Below are 15981 nucleotides of genomic sequence, written 5' to 3' on the forward strand. Positions count from 1 at the left end.
GTCCTATGAAGTCAAGCATGAACAGAAGTACGGTGGTTTTGGGTTTCAAACATGGTAAATTCAAGAACCTCCCAAAAGCTTCATTTTAGAGTTACTAAGAGAAAGATCTAGACTTAATTACCTTATCATTTTCACATGTTAAACTTGTTTAAATCTTGCTCAACAAACCTAGGATTTTACCAAGATTCTCAAATGGGCATAAAAATCAAAAAATGAAATACCAATGCACATAGTCCTCTTATGTCATATAGTAAGCATTCAAGTTGATAAACAAGGTCTAGACATATTCAAACAAGACAAATCATGTATCGACCCCCTATCGACCCTAAACTTCGTCTTATGAAGTCAAGCATGAAGAGAAGTGGTTTTGGGTTTCAAACATGGAAATTTCAAAAACCTCCCAAAATTCAGCTTCATTTTAGAGCGACTAAGAAGGATCGATGCTTACCTTTTCATTTCCATGTTTTAAACTTATTTAAATCTTGGTCAAACCTAGGATTTGACCAAGATTCAAATGGGCATAAAAATTCAGACAAAAAATCTAAAGAATGAAAAACCAAAGCACATAGCCTTCTTAATTATGTCATATAGTAAACACTCAAGTTGATAAACAAGGTCTAGACATATTCAAACCAGAAAAATCATGTGTATATCTACCCCTAACCCTAAACTCTGTCTTATGAAGTCAATCATGAAGAGAATTGGTTTTGGGTTTCAAACATGGAAATTTCAAGTACGTCCCAAAAGCTTCATATATTTTAGAGTGACTAATTAAGAAGGATCTTGGCTTACGTTTTCATTTTCATGCTTGAAACTTGTTTAAATCTTGGTTGAACCTAGGATTTGACCAGAATCAAATGTGCATAAAATTCTTAAAAAAAATAGAAAAATGAAAAACAAAAGCACATGGTCTTCTTATGTCATATAGTAAGCATTCAAGTTGATAAACAAGGTTTAGATATATTCAAACCAGACAAATCATGTATCTACCCCCTAACCCTAAACTCGGTCTTATGAAGTCTAGCATGAGGAGAAGTCGTTTTGGGTTTCAAACGTTTAAGCCAAAAGCCCCATTTCAAATATTTCAAACTTATTCAAATTTGGTTCAAATTTGAAAGACACACAAGTTATAGCACACATAGTGCATACATTCTCACACATACTGCACTAGATGCTAACCCGGCCTATAGTTTGAGGCCATTGGATGAGGTCGAAAAAAATCTTGGATTAGAAATGGGGTTGTTCGAACCCCGTAGTTGGATTTTTTGAACCTTGATCTGTAGTACTGGGCAAAACCCTAGTTTAACCTATTTAATTATAGATTCGTAGGTCGATTTTTCTACTATGCAGCACATGTGTGTTTGCCCATCGAGTGAAACTCGGAGGAAGAGGGATCACTCGGAAGGAGAGAAGAAGGGAGAGAATTATGGTGTCTCCCCTTTTTCGGGTGATGATGTTGACTTTTGTGCAGGGTTTGTCAGTGAGCAGGAGGTGCGAGCGAGCGAGCGAGCGAGTCGAGCGAGGCCGAGAATGAGAGAGATTTGTTTTTTTTTGTGAGAGGGACAACCGAAGGATCCAGAAGGACCCACAGACTTCCAATACGCATCCTGATGCGTCTTCTCTTGACAAAGAAAATGGCTGGGAGTTTGCGTACCTATTGCACGTGACTTGTGCTCACTGAAGTGTGGGACCTCACGCATGGGCACCACACATAAGTGACAGACCTGCTGGTGTAAAAGCTCGGTTGATTATTATAGTGCATTAGAACAAAGTTTCCTATGGATTCAAGGGTAGGAAATCCAAGTTAACTCATTTACATGATATTATTTTTTCCATGAAGCAAAGTTAACGCACCTATCAATTGGTACATTTTGGAGTGACTAAGAAGGATCCAGGCTTACTTATTCGTTTTGACGTGTAAAACTTGTCTAAATCTTGGTCAAACAAAATTGGCAGAAAATTCAAAAAAAAAAAAAAACAGAAAAATGACAAACCAAAGCACATAGTCTTCTTATGTCATATAGTAAGCATTAAAGTTGATAAACAAGGTCTAGACATATTCAAACCATACAAATCATGTATCTACCCGCTAACCCCTAAACTATGTCTTAAGAAGTCAAGCATGAAGAGAAGTGGTTTTGGGTTTCAAACATGGAAATTTCAAAAACCTCCCAAAACTTCATTTTAGGGTGACTAAGAAGGATACAGGCTTCCCTTTTCATTTTCATGTTCTATACTTGTTTAAATCTTGGTCAAACCTAGCTAGGATTTGACCAAGATTCAAATGGGCACAAAAAAATAAAAAAATAAAAGCACATAGTGTTCTTATGTCATATCGTAAGCATTCAAGTTGATAAACAAGGTCTAGATATATCCAAACCAGACAAATCATGTATCTACCCCCTATCGACCCTAAACTTCGTCTTATGAAGTCAAGCATGAAGAGAAGTGGTTTTGGGTTTCAAACATGGAAATTTCAAAAACCTCCCAAAATTCAGCTTCATTTTAGAGCGACTAAGAAGGATCGATGCTTACCTTTTCATTTCCATGTTTTAAACTTATTTAAATCTTGGTCAAACCTAGGATTTGACCAAGATTCAAATGGGCATAAAAATTCAGACAAAAAATCTAAAGAATGAAAAACCAAAGCACATAGCCCTCTTAATTATGTCATATAGTAAACACTCAAGTTGATAAACAAGGTCTAGACATATTCAAACCAGAAAAATCATGTGTATATCTACCCCTAACCCTAAACTCTGTCTTATGAAGTCAATCTAGGATTTAACCAAGATTCAAATGGGCATAAAATAAAAAAACAGAAAAATGAAAAACCAAAGCGCACATAGTCTTCTTATATGTCATATAGTAAGCATTAAAGTTGATAAACAAGGTCTGGACATATTCAAACTAGCTAGACAAATCATGTATCTACCCCCTAACCCCTAAACTCTGTCTTATGACGAAGTCAAGCATGAAGATAAGTGGTTTTGGGTTTCAAACATGGAAATTTCAAAAACCTCCCAAAAACTTCATTTTAGGGTGACTAATTAAGAAGGATACAGGCTTCCCTTTTAATTTTCATGTTCTATACTTGTTTAAATCTTGGTCAAACCTAGGATTTGACCAAGATTCAAATGTGCATCAAAATTCCAAAAAAAACAGAAAAATGAAAAACCAAAGCACATAGTTTTCTTATGTCACATACATATATATAGTAAGCATTCAAAAGTTGATAAACAAGGTCTAGCTAGACATATTCAAATAAGACAAATCATGTATCTACCCCTCTAAAACCATAAACTCTGTCTTATGAAGTCAAGCATGAAGAGAAGTGGTTTTTGGTTTCAAACATGGAAATTTCAAAAACCTCCCAAAATTAAAGCTTCATTTTAGAGTGACTAGTTAAGAAGGATCCAGGCTTACCTTTTCATTTTCATGTTTTAAACTTGTTTAAATCTTGGTCAAACCTAGGATTTGACCAATATTCAAATGGGCATAAAATAAAAAATAAATAAAATAAAAAACCAAAGCACATAGTCTTCTTATGTCATATAGTAAGCATTCAAGTTCATAAACAAGGTCTAGACATATTCAAACCAGACAAATCATGTACCCCCTAACCCTAAACTTTGTCTTAATTATATATGAAGTCAAGCATGAAGCAGAGAAGTGTGGTTTTGGGTTTCAAACATGGAAATTTCAAAAACCTCCCAAAAAGCTTCATTTTAATTAGACTGGCTGGTTAATTAAGAAGGATCCATGATTAATTACCTTTTCATTGTCATGTTTTAAACTTGTTTAAATCTTGGTCGAACCTAGGATTTGACCAAGATTCAAATGGCCATAAAATTTCAGGAAAAAATCGAAAGAATGAAAAACCAAAGCACATAGCCTTCTTATGTCATATAGTAAGCATTCAAATTGATAAACATGGTCTAGACATATTCAAACCAGAAAAATCATGTATCTACCCCTAACCCTAAACTCTGTCCTATGAAGTCAAGCATGAACAGAAGTACGGTGGTTTTTGGTTTCAAACATGGTAAATTCAAGAACCTCCCAAAAGCTTCATTTTAGAGTTACTAAGAGAAAGATCTAGACTTAATTACCTTATCATTTTCACATGTTAAACTTGTTTAAATCTTGCTCAACAAACCTAGGATTTTACCAAGATTCTCAAATGGGCATAAAAATCAAAAAATGAAATACCAATGCACATAGTCCTCTTATGTCATATAGTAAGCATTCAAGTTGATAAACAAGGTCTAGACATATTCAAACAAGACAAATCATGTATCTACCCCCTATCGACCCTAAACTTCGTCTTATGAAGTCAAGCATGAAGAGAAGTGGTTTTGGGTTTCAAACATGGAAATTTCAAAAACCTCCCAAAATTCAGCTTCATTTTAGAGCGACTAAGAAGGATCGATGCTTACCTTTTCATTTCCATGTTTTAAACTTATTTAAATCTTGGTCAAACCTAGGATTTGACCAAGATTCAAATGGGCATAAAAATTCAGACAAAAAATCTAAAGAATGAAAAACCAAAGCACATAGCCTTCTTAATTATGTCATATAGTAAACACTCAAGTTGATAAACAAGGTCTAGACATATTCAAACCAGAAAATCATGTGTATATCTACCCCTAACCCTAAACTCTGTCTTATGAAGTCAATCATGAAGAGAATTGGTTTTGGGTTTCAAACATGGAAATTTCAAGTACGTCCCAAAAGCTTCATATATTTTAGAGTGACTAATTAAGAAGGATCTTGGCTTACGTTTTCATTTTCATGCTTGAAACTTGTTTAAATCTTGGTTGAACCTAGGATTTGACCAGAATCAAATGTGCATAAAATTCTTAAAAAAATAGAAAAATGAAAAACAAAAGCACATGGTCTTCTTATGTCATATAGTAAGCATTCAAGTTGATAAACAAGGTTTAGACATATTCAAACTAGACAAATCATGTATCTACCTGTTATCACCAGAATTTGACCGAGTCGGAGGTGGGCCACGATTGAGAAAGACTTGAAGATATACATGGAAGGAAAAACAAGAATTGGCCTTATGCACGAAGTTGGGCTGAATTGCCCATTGTATCTGTAATTTAGTGGATCGTATCTTTAGATTAAAAGTTAGAGTTTTACTCGTGCACGGTTAGGTGCACGTCCGAATTAGAAAGTCCGCTGGACTATAAATATGTATCTAGGGTTTGTGGAATAAACAACAACACAACGTTCACCCCAAAAACAAACCAATCTCGGCGCATCGCCAACTCCTTCGTCTCGAGGGTTTCAATCAGGTAAGCGACATGCTGCCTAGATCGCATCTTGCGATCTAGGCAAAGACAAGCCCCACGTTGTTCATGCGTTGCCACGTCTTGAAGCGTCTTTGATGGCGGGCAACGTAGTTATCATAGATGTGTTAGGGTTAGCATAGCTCTTCGTATAAACATGCTTACGTAGTGCAACCCTCGCATGTCTAGCCGCCCTCACGCCTATCTCAGGCGTGGGGGCGGCACCCTGCTTGTTCATCATCTAGTAGATCTGATCCGTTACGATTGCTCCTTGCTCCGCAAGGATTAGTTTAATATCTGCAATAGTTAGGCCTTACGAAGGGGGGGAGGATCCAGCGGCACGTAGGGTGGCGTTCGCAAGTCCTAAACAGGATGTTCCGATGATCAACGTCATGTTGGTTGTGTGGCCTTGTTTAGGATCGGCTTACGAGCACCGTGCGTGGCCGCGAGGCCCAACCTGGAGTAGGATGATCCGATTATGCGGTGAAAACCCTAAATCGTCGTAGATCTCATTAGCTTTATCTTGATCAAGCAGGATCACCAAGTATTCGTGCACCCCGTACGGATCATGGGTGGATCGGCTCTTTGAGCCGATTCACAGGATAGCCTGAGAGCCGATCGAGGCTCTGATTTAATGTTTACGTGTATGCCATGCAGGAACTAAGCGAGGCATCCCCATCACCTTCCTGACCAGGTATAGGTCAGGTGGCACGCCCTTGCACTTCGCATCGCCGCGTGTGACCAGAAGAGCATTGCGGGCCGTCGCTCGGAGGGGTCTCAGCCAGCCGCAGCTCTAGGCTCTTCCCGGCTCTACCGTGTTGACAGGCCGCTGCCCGCCGGTGGGTTTTGGCGATCAACACATTCTGGCACGCCCGGTGGGACAATCATCTACATCAACCACATCGCCATCTACATCTGAGATGGCGGCGGACGGCACGCCAGTCACCTACGAGGAGCTGCCTGCTGAGCTCAAGAAGAAACATGACGAGATCAAGGCCACCCTCGAAGCCGACCTCATCGGCTCTTTTCAGAGAACCCGTACCCATGGCATCAGATGGAAGGGGTTCTCACCACAAGGTGCACTCGATGGGATAGATCTCTCTGCCCCGTCGGAGGAACGCACCAGGGCCCTTCGGCAGGAGATCAACTACTTGGTGGCTCACTCGCTACACCGCCACTCTGAAAACTTGGTCAACGTGTTGGAGCGTCTCGCTCTGCGCGTGATCCAGGAGATCATGAGCCACCAGTACTCGCCGTCAGGACCAGCTCTCGGGACGCACCAAGGAGAGTTGCCACTCCAGTCCCGTCCACCGCTGCCATACGCGTTGGCAGCACCAGCTGAAGTGCCGGCTACACCGGCATTCGTCGTTTACAAGATCGGTGGTGACCCTAGTGACTACCAGTTCTTGGCTGAGGCGCCCAAGGAGATCCCTCAAGGATACGCATGCACGTATGTGCCAGATTGTGGCAACTGGCCACTCTCAAACCAGGCCACAACGTCAGGGACTCCGGCGCAAACAGGAGGAACGTCAGCGACAGAGCTTGAGAAGCAGACGTGGCTAACTAAGTACGCCACCCCGACGAAACTCCCGAGCCCAGCTCCTGCAGTTGGCTCAGAGCTGGAAAAGCAAACATGGCTGGCTAAGTACGCCACCCCGGCGAATCTTCAGAATACATCTCCTGCAGCCAGTACGGTGGATCAGATCAGTACCATACTGAGAGACCAGTTCGGCATTATGCCGAAAAGGAGGGCAATCGGCTATTCCAAGCCGTACCCCGACGAGTACGAGATGATCCCGCTGCCACCTAAATATCGGCTCCCTGACTTCTCCAAATTCAGTGGATCGGATGGCTCCAGCTCCATCGAGCACATCGGCCGATATTTGGCGCAACTAGGACCGGCTTCAGTGTCGGATCAGCTACGCGTGAGGCTCTTTTCACAGTCCCTCACAGGATCGGCTTTTGGATGGTATACCTCTTTGCCAGCAAACTCCATCCAGTCTTGGAAGCAATTGGAAGAACAGTTCCATACGCAATACCATTCAGAAGCTTCCGAGTCTAGCATTGCCGATCTAGCACAACTACGTCAGAAGCGCGGAGAAACGGTGACAGAGTACATCCAGCGCTTCAGGAATCTTAGGAACCGATGTTATTCGGTTCGTATAACCGAAAAGGAAGCAACGATCGGCAGTAGCTGGCCTTGCAACACAGCTCAAGGACATGGCCTCCCAAGCAGATTATCCCTCGCTGGCGCACATGGTTCAGAAACTATCAGCATATGAACAGCGCCACCCAGACCTGTACCAAGACAAGTTCAAGCGTGCAGTAGTCATGGTCGATACAGAGGAAGGTGAAGTGCCTGCGGGAGACCAAGAAATAGCAGTGGCTGAGTGGACTCGGGGAGGAACCCCCGTATCCTGCAAATGGGTAAAGCCACCAGGGCCGCCCAGGGGATTTGATTTTGACGTGACCAAGACTGAACAAATCTTCGACCTCCTGCTTAAGGAGAAACAGTTGACGATTCCTGAAGGTCTCAAGTTCCCTACGGCGCAAGAGCTAAACGGAAAGCCGTACTGCAAATTCCACAACTCGCTTTCCCATGCCACCAACGACTGCAGGGTGTGGCGTCAGCACATCCAAGCGGCGATAGAGAAGGGGCGTTTAATTTTCAACCAGTACGCCATGAAGGTAGACACCCAGCCCTTCCCCGCCGTTAACATGGTAGAAGTCATCTACCCCGAGGGCTGCCAGCCAGGTCCCACGTTCAGCATCAACATGGTAGGGCCTGGGAACCACTCTGGCAAAGATGGAGATGAGGGCAGCTGCTCTCATAGCAAGGACACAGAAGAGGCCGCTCCACGCGATCGGCTCCATCATGATGGCAAGCGCTACGTCACAGAGGGAGAAGTGAAGAACATAAGATATCAGCGACCTCTCTCTGATCACCTCCTCAACAAATATGTGAGTCAGTATGACCAACGCCGACGGTCCAACTATGATGATGAAGGAGATCGTCTGGCTAGAGAAGCCAGAAGACATCGTCGGCAGGATCGCGATGAGGAGGAGCACGAGCGCCGTGCCACGGACAGGCCAAGGGAGCAAGAAGACAACGCCAGACACTGGGATTGCCCTTTCTTCGTACAACTGCTGGGATTCAGGAATGAGCCGATTGCCCACAATCGGCAATTGCCCAGAATGCAACAAGAAGAAGAAGGAGGCAGCCAACGTGTCTGTGTTTGAGCGCTTAGGGCCTCTCCCACCACCAAGCAAACGCGCTGAGTCACCTCGTTGGGCAGATCTTGAGGATTCAGAAGACGAGGGACTAGAAGAAGAAGAAGACAGGTACCACCGTCCAAGGTGGTGCCCTGACGGACTCAGCCGTTCACAGAAACGCAGGGTTCAGCGGTTGCGCGGCCTGGAGGAAGCCGAAAGGTTATACTTGCATACGCTAAGGAAGGCACGGCCTGATCTGGCTGCAAAGGTTCAGCGAGCCCTGAATGAAGAGGGTCGTCCACGGAGAATGGAGTGGCGCCCCAAACAAAGGAGAGCCGATGATGAAACATCGGCTGGCACGAACATGGTGTTCATCCTCCCTTCAGAGTTCAGTGCTCCAGGGTTAGATGAGACATCCGTGGCACAACTTGATTGCGGCCCACGGCCGGTTATCTTTGAGAAGCCACAAGATAAGAGCTACAGGCATCTGAAGGCCCTTGTATTTGCGAGGATATATCGATGGGAGGCCTGTGAACAAGATGCTGGTAGACACCGGAGCGGCAGTTAACATCATGCCGTATTCTATGTTACGTCGGCTGGGACGCTCTAGCTCGGATTTAATCAAGACCAATGTAACATTGAGCGATTTCAACGGCCAAGCGTCTGAGGCACAGGGAGTTCTGAACGTGGATCTGACCGTAGGAAGGAAAACTATCCCTACAACGTTCTTCATCGTCGATAGCACGAGCAGTTATGCTGTGCTGTTGGGAAGAGATTGGATCCACGCCAACTGCTGTATTCCCTCCACGATGCACCAATGCATAATACAGTGGGATGGAGATGAGGTAGAAGTCGTCCAGGCCGATGATTCAGTTGAAGTTTCAACGGCTGGCATGAACGCATGGGAAGCAGCGGGCCAAGAACCCCTCTCAGGCATCAACTTAGACGACTGCGAACGCATCGATGTGACAAAAGGAAGGGTTAAGCTGGTTTTATCCACCGGCCTGACCATGTAGTCAAAGCAAAGCGACGTGTAACTTGGCGAGGCTGATCCTTGTGATCGGCCCCAAAGGTCTATGAAGGGACATTACAGAACCTTCAGTCAGCGCTCTAATCATTATGGAGGCCGATCCCAGCAATCGGCCAAAATTATCCTCACCACATGTTCTGCTTGTGTTCACCTTTGACCCTATCAGGAGCCGACGTGCGAGTTACAGAGCCGATATCCGCCATTCTTTAACAGATTCGGCTCGGGGGGCACCTGAATACTGGAACAGATGCAGGGGTACATGTGTGCAATGAATACTGGGGGCTGATGGGAGAAAATCGGCCAGTAAAAAAAAAACAAAAAAATTTACAGCCGATGCAAGGGCATCGACGTTAGAATTGAAAGACAGCCGATGCACAACCATCGACTTTAGCAGAAATTATGCAATGTCTATCGAGTCTCCACCAGATCCAGGCCAACGGTGGTACCTTCTGTTGCCTCGAGTGAGTAAAACAATGGAAACTTCTTCAGCCACTTCGAGCCGATCCGGGTTCCTGAACCCCGTTGTCAAGGATTTCCAATCTTTGGGACGAAAGATTATCGGCTAACGGAGGAAGAAAAGGGATCGGCTTTGGCGCATTCTCTCTGACATTCTCGCCTCGAGTAAGGCTCGGGGGGCAGCAGGCCTGGTGGATGCTCTCTTTTGCTCTGTTTAAAGAGCCGATTGGGGATACTATCGGCTGATCCTTCATTGCAACCTTCTTCACGATGATGAGTACTGAAGAGGATTATTGGGTTTGGTTAGAAAGTTCAAAGGCTTTCCTGAAAGATCCTGCATCAGTTGAGGAAGGGAAGGGTGAAATTCAAAGAACCGGTGTGGTACTATCGGCTCATTACGCATTGGCAAAGGGGGCGAATCGGCAAGGTCAGTAGAAGGAGGAATCGGCTAAATTAAACTCAAAGGAAATCGGCAAGATCAAATTGGGGAAAGTTCTTCATTGATTAGATTTCTTACATAAAAGAGCTGATTGCTCTCAAAAGGAAGTACTAGGGGATACATTGCCCCATCTACTACTACTGGCCCTATTCTAGAGGTCCTATCTACGGGCCATCACTGCCCTCGTCGTCGCCGTCGTCGCCGCTGTCGGCGCTGCTCCCGGCGGGCTCGTCGTCGCTCCAATGGCCGCCGACCGGGTCCTCGTTGTCTTCATCCTCTTCGTCAGCGGCGTCCTCGTCGCTGTCGAAGTCGCTAAGATTGCCCGGCCAAGGGCAGAACCGCTTGGCCGGCGGCTCGTCGGAGGAGCTCTCGTCGTCGTCCTCCTCCTCCTCTTCCTGCTCCTCCTCCTCCCCGGAAGAGGTGAAGTCGCAGGAGAAGCTGTCGTCGTCGCTCTCCTCCTCCGTTGCCCCAACGGCGAGGAAGCGGAGGTCGCTCTCCCCGTCCGTCGAGGATTGGTCGTCCTCGGACCAGATGGAGAAGTCGTGGTCTGACTCCTCCCCGGCCGCAATGGCGCGGCGGATGTTCGCTGCATGGACCTCTGCCGGATTGTACTCCGGCGTCGGCTCACGGGATGCGGAGGACTGGCTGGAAGGACCCGATGGAGCAGAGGAGGAAGAAGACATGGTGGCAGGAGGGCTTTTGGAGTGCTAGTGCGATGGAGATACGGAGGAGAACTGTGCGTAGCGGTTAAATAAAAGGAGATATAGTGGAAATTCAATGCCACAGCAGTTTCCGAGGAAGTGGTGCCTAAGAAGAAAAAAAAACTGCCAGATCACGCGGAGAAGTTGAGGAGGCAGGGCATCATGATGAAGGATACTGCGACGGTTCTGCCACGACATGACCCGACGAAGGAAAACAGAGTGATTTTGGAATTACCGATTCCAAAACCAGGGGGGCATGTGTTATCACCAGAATTTGACCGAGTCGGAGGTGGGCCACGATTGAGAAAGACTTGAAGATATACATGGAAGGAAAAACAAGAATTGGCCTTATGCACGAAGTTGGGCTGAATTGCCCATTGTATCTGTAATTTAGTGGATCGTATCTTTAGATTAAAAGTTAGAGTTTTACTCGTGCACGGTTAGGTGCACGTCCGAATTAGAAAGTCCGCTGGACTATAAATATGTATCTAGGGTTTGTGGAATAAACAACAACACAACGTTCACCCCAAAAACAAACCAATCTCGGCGCATCGCCAACTCCTTCGTCTCGAGGGTTTCAATCAGGTAAGCGACATGCTGCCTAGATCGCATCTTGCGATCTAGGCAGCACAAGCCCCACGTTGTTCATGCGTTGCCCGTACTGAAGCGTCTTTGATGGCGGGCAACGTAGTTATCATAGATGTGTTAGGGTTAGCATAGCTCTTCGTATAAACATGCTTACGTAGTGCAACCCTCGCATGTCTAGCCGCCCTCACGCCTATCTCAGGCGTGGGGCGGCACCGCTTGTTCATCATCTAGTAGATCTGATCCGTTACGATTGCTCCTTGCTCCGCAAGGATTAGTTTAATATCTGCAATAGTTAGGCCTTACGAAGGGGGGGAGGATCCAGCGGCACGTAGGGTGGCGTTCGCAAGTCCTAAACAGGATGTTCCGATGATCAACGTCACGTTGGTTGTGTGGCCTTGTTTAGGATCGGCTTACGAGCACCGTGCGTGGCCGCGAGGCCCAACCTGGAGTAGGATGATCCGATTATGCGGTGAAAACCCTAAATCGTCGTAGATCTCATTAGCTTTATCTTGATCAAGCAGGATCACCAAGTATTCGTGCACCCCGTACGGATCATGGGTGGATCGGCTCTTTGAGCCGATTCACAGGATAGCCTGAGAGCCGATCGAGGCTCTGATTTAATGTTTACGTGTATGCCATGCAGGAACTAAGCGAGGCATCCCCATCACCTTCCTGACCAGGTATAGGTCAGGTGGCACGCCCTTGCACTTCGCATCGCCGCGTGTGACCAGAAGAGCATTGCGGGCCGTCGCTCGGAGGGGTCTCAGCCAGCCGCAGCTCTAGGCTCTTCCCGGCTCTACCGTGTTGACAGGCCGCTGCCCGCCGGTGGGTTTTGGCGATCAACACTACCCCCTAACCCTAAACTCGGTCTTATGAAGTCTAGCATGAGGAGAAGTCGTTTTGGGTTTCAAACGTTTAAGCCAAAAGCCCCATTTCAAATATTTCAAACTTATTCAAATTTGGTTCAAATTTGAAAGACACACAAGTTATAGCACACATAGTGCATACATTCTCACACATACTGCACTAGATGCTAACCCGGCCTATAGTTTGAGGCCATTGGATGAGGTCGAAAAAAATCTTGGATTAGAAATGGGGTTGTTCGAACCCCGTAGTTGGATTTTTTGAACCTTGATCTGTAGTACTGGGCAAAACCCTAGTTTAACCTATTTAATTATAGATTCGTAGGTCGATTTTTCTACTATGCAGCACATGTGTGTTTGCCCGTCGAGTGAAACACGGAGGAAGAGGGATCACTCAGAAGGAGAGAAGAAGGGAGAGAATTATGGTGTCTCCCCTTTTTCGGGTGATGATGTTGACTTTTGTGCAGGGTTTGTCAGTGAGCAGGAGGTGCGAGCGAGTCGAGCGAGGCCGAGAATGAGAGAGATTTGTTTTTTTTTGTGAGAGGGACAACCGAAGGATCCAGAAGGACCCACAGACTTCCAATACGCATCCTGATGCGTCTTCTCTTGACAAAGAAAATGGCTGGGAGTTTGCGTACCTATTGCACGTGACTTGTGCTCACTGAAGTGTGGGACCTCACGCATGGGCACCACACGTAAGTGACAGACCTGCTGGTGTAAAAGCTCGGTTGATTATTATAGTGCATTAGAACAAAGTTTCCTATGGATTCAAGGGTAGGAAATCCAAGTTAACTCATTTACATGACTTTATTTTTTCCATGAAGCAAAGTTAACGCACCTATCAATTGGTACATTTTGGAGTGACTAAGAAGGATCCAGGCTTACTTATTCGTTTTGACGTGTAAAACTTGTCTAAATCTTGGTCAAACAAAATTGGCAGAAAATTCAAAAAAAAAATAGAAAAATGAAAAACCAAAGCACATAGTCTTCTTATGTCATATAGTAAGCATTAAAGTTGATAAACAAGGTCTAGACATATTCAAACCATACAAATCATGTATCTACCCGCTAACCCCTAAACTATGTCTTAAGAAGTCAAGCATGAAGAGAAGTGGTTTTGGGTTTCAAACATGGAAATTTCAAAAACCTCCCAAAACTTCATTTTAGGGTGACTAAGAAGGATACAGGCTTCCCTTTTCATTTTCATGTTCTATACTTGTTTAAATCTTGGTCAAACCTAGCTAGGATTTGACCAAGATTCAAATGGGCACAAAAAAATAAAAAAATAAAAGCACATAGTGTTCTTATGTCATATCGTAAGCATTCAAGTTGATAAACAAGGTCTAGATATATCCAAACCAGACAAATCATGTATCTACCCCCTATCGACCCTAAACTTCGTCTTATGAAGTCAAGCATGAAGAGAAGTGGTTTTGGGTTTCAAACATGGAAATTTCAAAAACCTCCCAAAATTCAGCTTCATTTTAGAGCGACTAAGAAGGATCGATGCTTACCTTTTCATTTCCGTGTTTTAAACTTATTTAAATCTTGGTCAAACCTAGGATTTGACCAAGATTCAAATGGGCATAAATTTTCAGACAAAAAAATCTAAAGAATGAAAAACCAAAGCACATAGCCCTCTTAATTATGTCATATAGTAAACACTCAAGTTGATAAACAAGGTCTAGACATATTCAAACCAGAAAAATCATGTGTATATCTACCCCTAACCCTAAACTCTGTCTTATGAAGTCAATCTAGGATTTAACCAAGATTCAAATAGGCATAAAATAAAAAAACAGAAAAATGAAAAACCAAAGCGCACATAGTCTTCTTATATGTCATATAGTAAGCATTAAAGTTGATAAACAAGGTCTGGACATATTCAAACTAGCTAGACAAATCATGTATCTACCCCCTAACCCCTAAACTCTGTCTTATGACGAAGTCAAGCATGAAGATAAGTGGTTTTGGGTTTCAAACATGGAAATTTCAAAAACCTCCCAAAAACTTCATTTTAGGGTGACTAATTAAGAAGGATACAGGCTTCCCTTTTCATTTTCATGTTCTATACTTGTTTAAATCTTGGTCAAACCTAGGATTTGACCAAGATTCAAATGTGCATCAAAATTCCAAAAAAAAACAGAAAAATGAAAAACCAAAGCACATAGTTTTCTTATGTCACATACATATATATAGTAAGCATTCAAAAGTTGATAAACAAGGTCTAGCTAGACATATTCAAATAAGACAAATCATGTATCTACCCCTCTAAAACCATAAACTCTGTCTTATGAAGTCAAGCATGAAGAGAAGTGGTTTTTGGTTTCAAACATGGAAATTTCAAAAACCTCCCAAAATTAAAGCTTCATTTTAGAGTGACTAGTTAAGAAGGATCCAGGCTTACCTTTTCATTTTCATGTTTTAAACTTGTTTAAATCTTGGTCAAACCTAGGATTTGACCAATATTCAAATGGGCATAAAATAAAAAAGCAATAAAATAAAAAACCAAAGCACATAGTCTTCTTATGTCATATAGTAAGCATTCAAGTTCATAAACAAGGTCTAGACATATTCAAACCAGACAAATCATGTACCCCCTAACCCTAAACTTTGTCTTAATTATATATGAAGTCAAGCATGAAGCAGAGAAGTGTGGTTTTGGGTTTCAAACATGGAAATTTCAAAAACCTCCCAAAAAGCTTCATTTTAATTAGACTGGCTGGTTAATTAAGAAGGATCCATGATTAATTACCTTTTCATTGTCATGTTTTAAACTTGTTTAAATCTTGGTCGAACCTAGGATTTGACCAAGATTCAAATGGCCATAAAATTTCAGGAAAAAATCGAAAGAATGAAAAACCAAAGCACATAGCCTTCTTATGTCATATAGTAAGCATTCAAATTGATAAACATGGTCTAGAAATATTCAAACCAGAAAAATCATGTATCTACCCCTAACCCTAAACTCTGTCTTATGAAGTCAAGCATGAACAGAAGTACGGTGGTTTTGGGTTTCAAACATGGTAAATTCAAGAACCTCCCAAAAGCTTCATTTTAGAGTTACTAAGAGAAAGATCTAGACTTAATTACCTTATCATTTTCACATGTTAAACTTGTTTAAATCTTGCTCAACAAACCTAGGATTTTACCAAGATTCTCAAATGGGCATAAAAATCAAAAAATGAAATACCAATGCACATAGTCCTCTTATGTCATATAGTAAGCATTCAAGTTGATAAACAAGGTCTAGACATATTCAAACAAGACAAATCATGTATCGACCCCCTATCGACCCTAAACTTCGTCTTATGAAGTCAAGCATGAAGAGAAGTGGTTTTGGGTTTCAAACATGGAAATTTCAAAAACCTCCCAAAATTCAGCTTCATTT

The 15981-nt window shown here is 43.4% G+C and overlaps 1 pseudogene; it reads right to left on the reverse strand.

Moving 5' to 3' along the window:
- Nucleotides 1–10311: 10311 nt before the first annotated feature.
- Nucleotides 10312–15981, reverse strand: part of LOC127346807 (uncharacterized) — a 76939-nt pseudogene continuing 71269 nt past the window's right edge.

The sequence above is a fragment of the Lolium perenne genome, chromosome 4 (assembly GCF_019359855.2).
Source record: "Lolium perenne isolate Kyuss_39 chromosome 4, Kyuss_2.0, whole genome shotgun sequence".
NCBI lineage: Eukaryota > Viridiplantae > Streptophyta > Magnoliopsida > Poales > Poaceae > Lolium > Lolium perenne.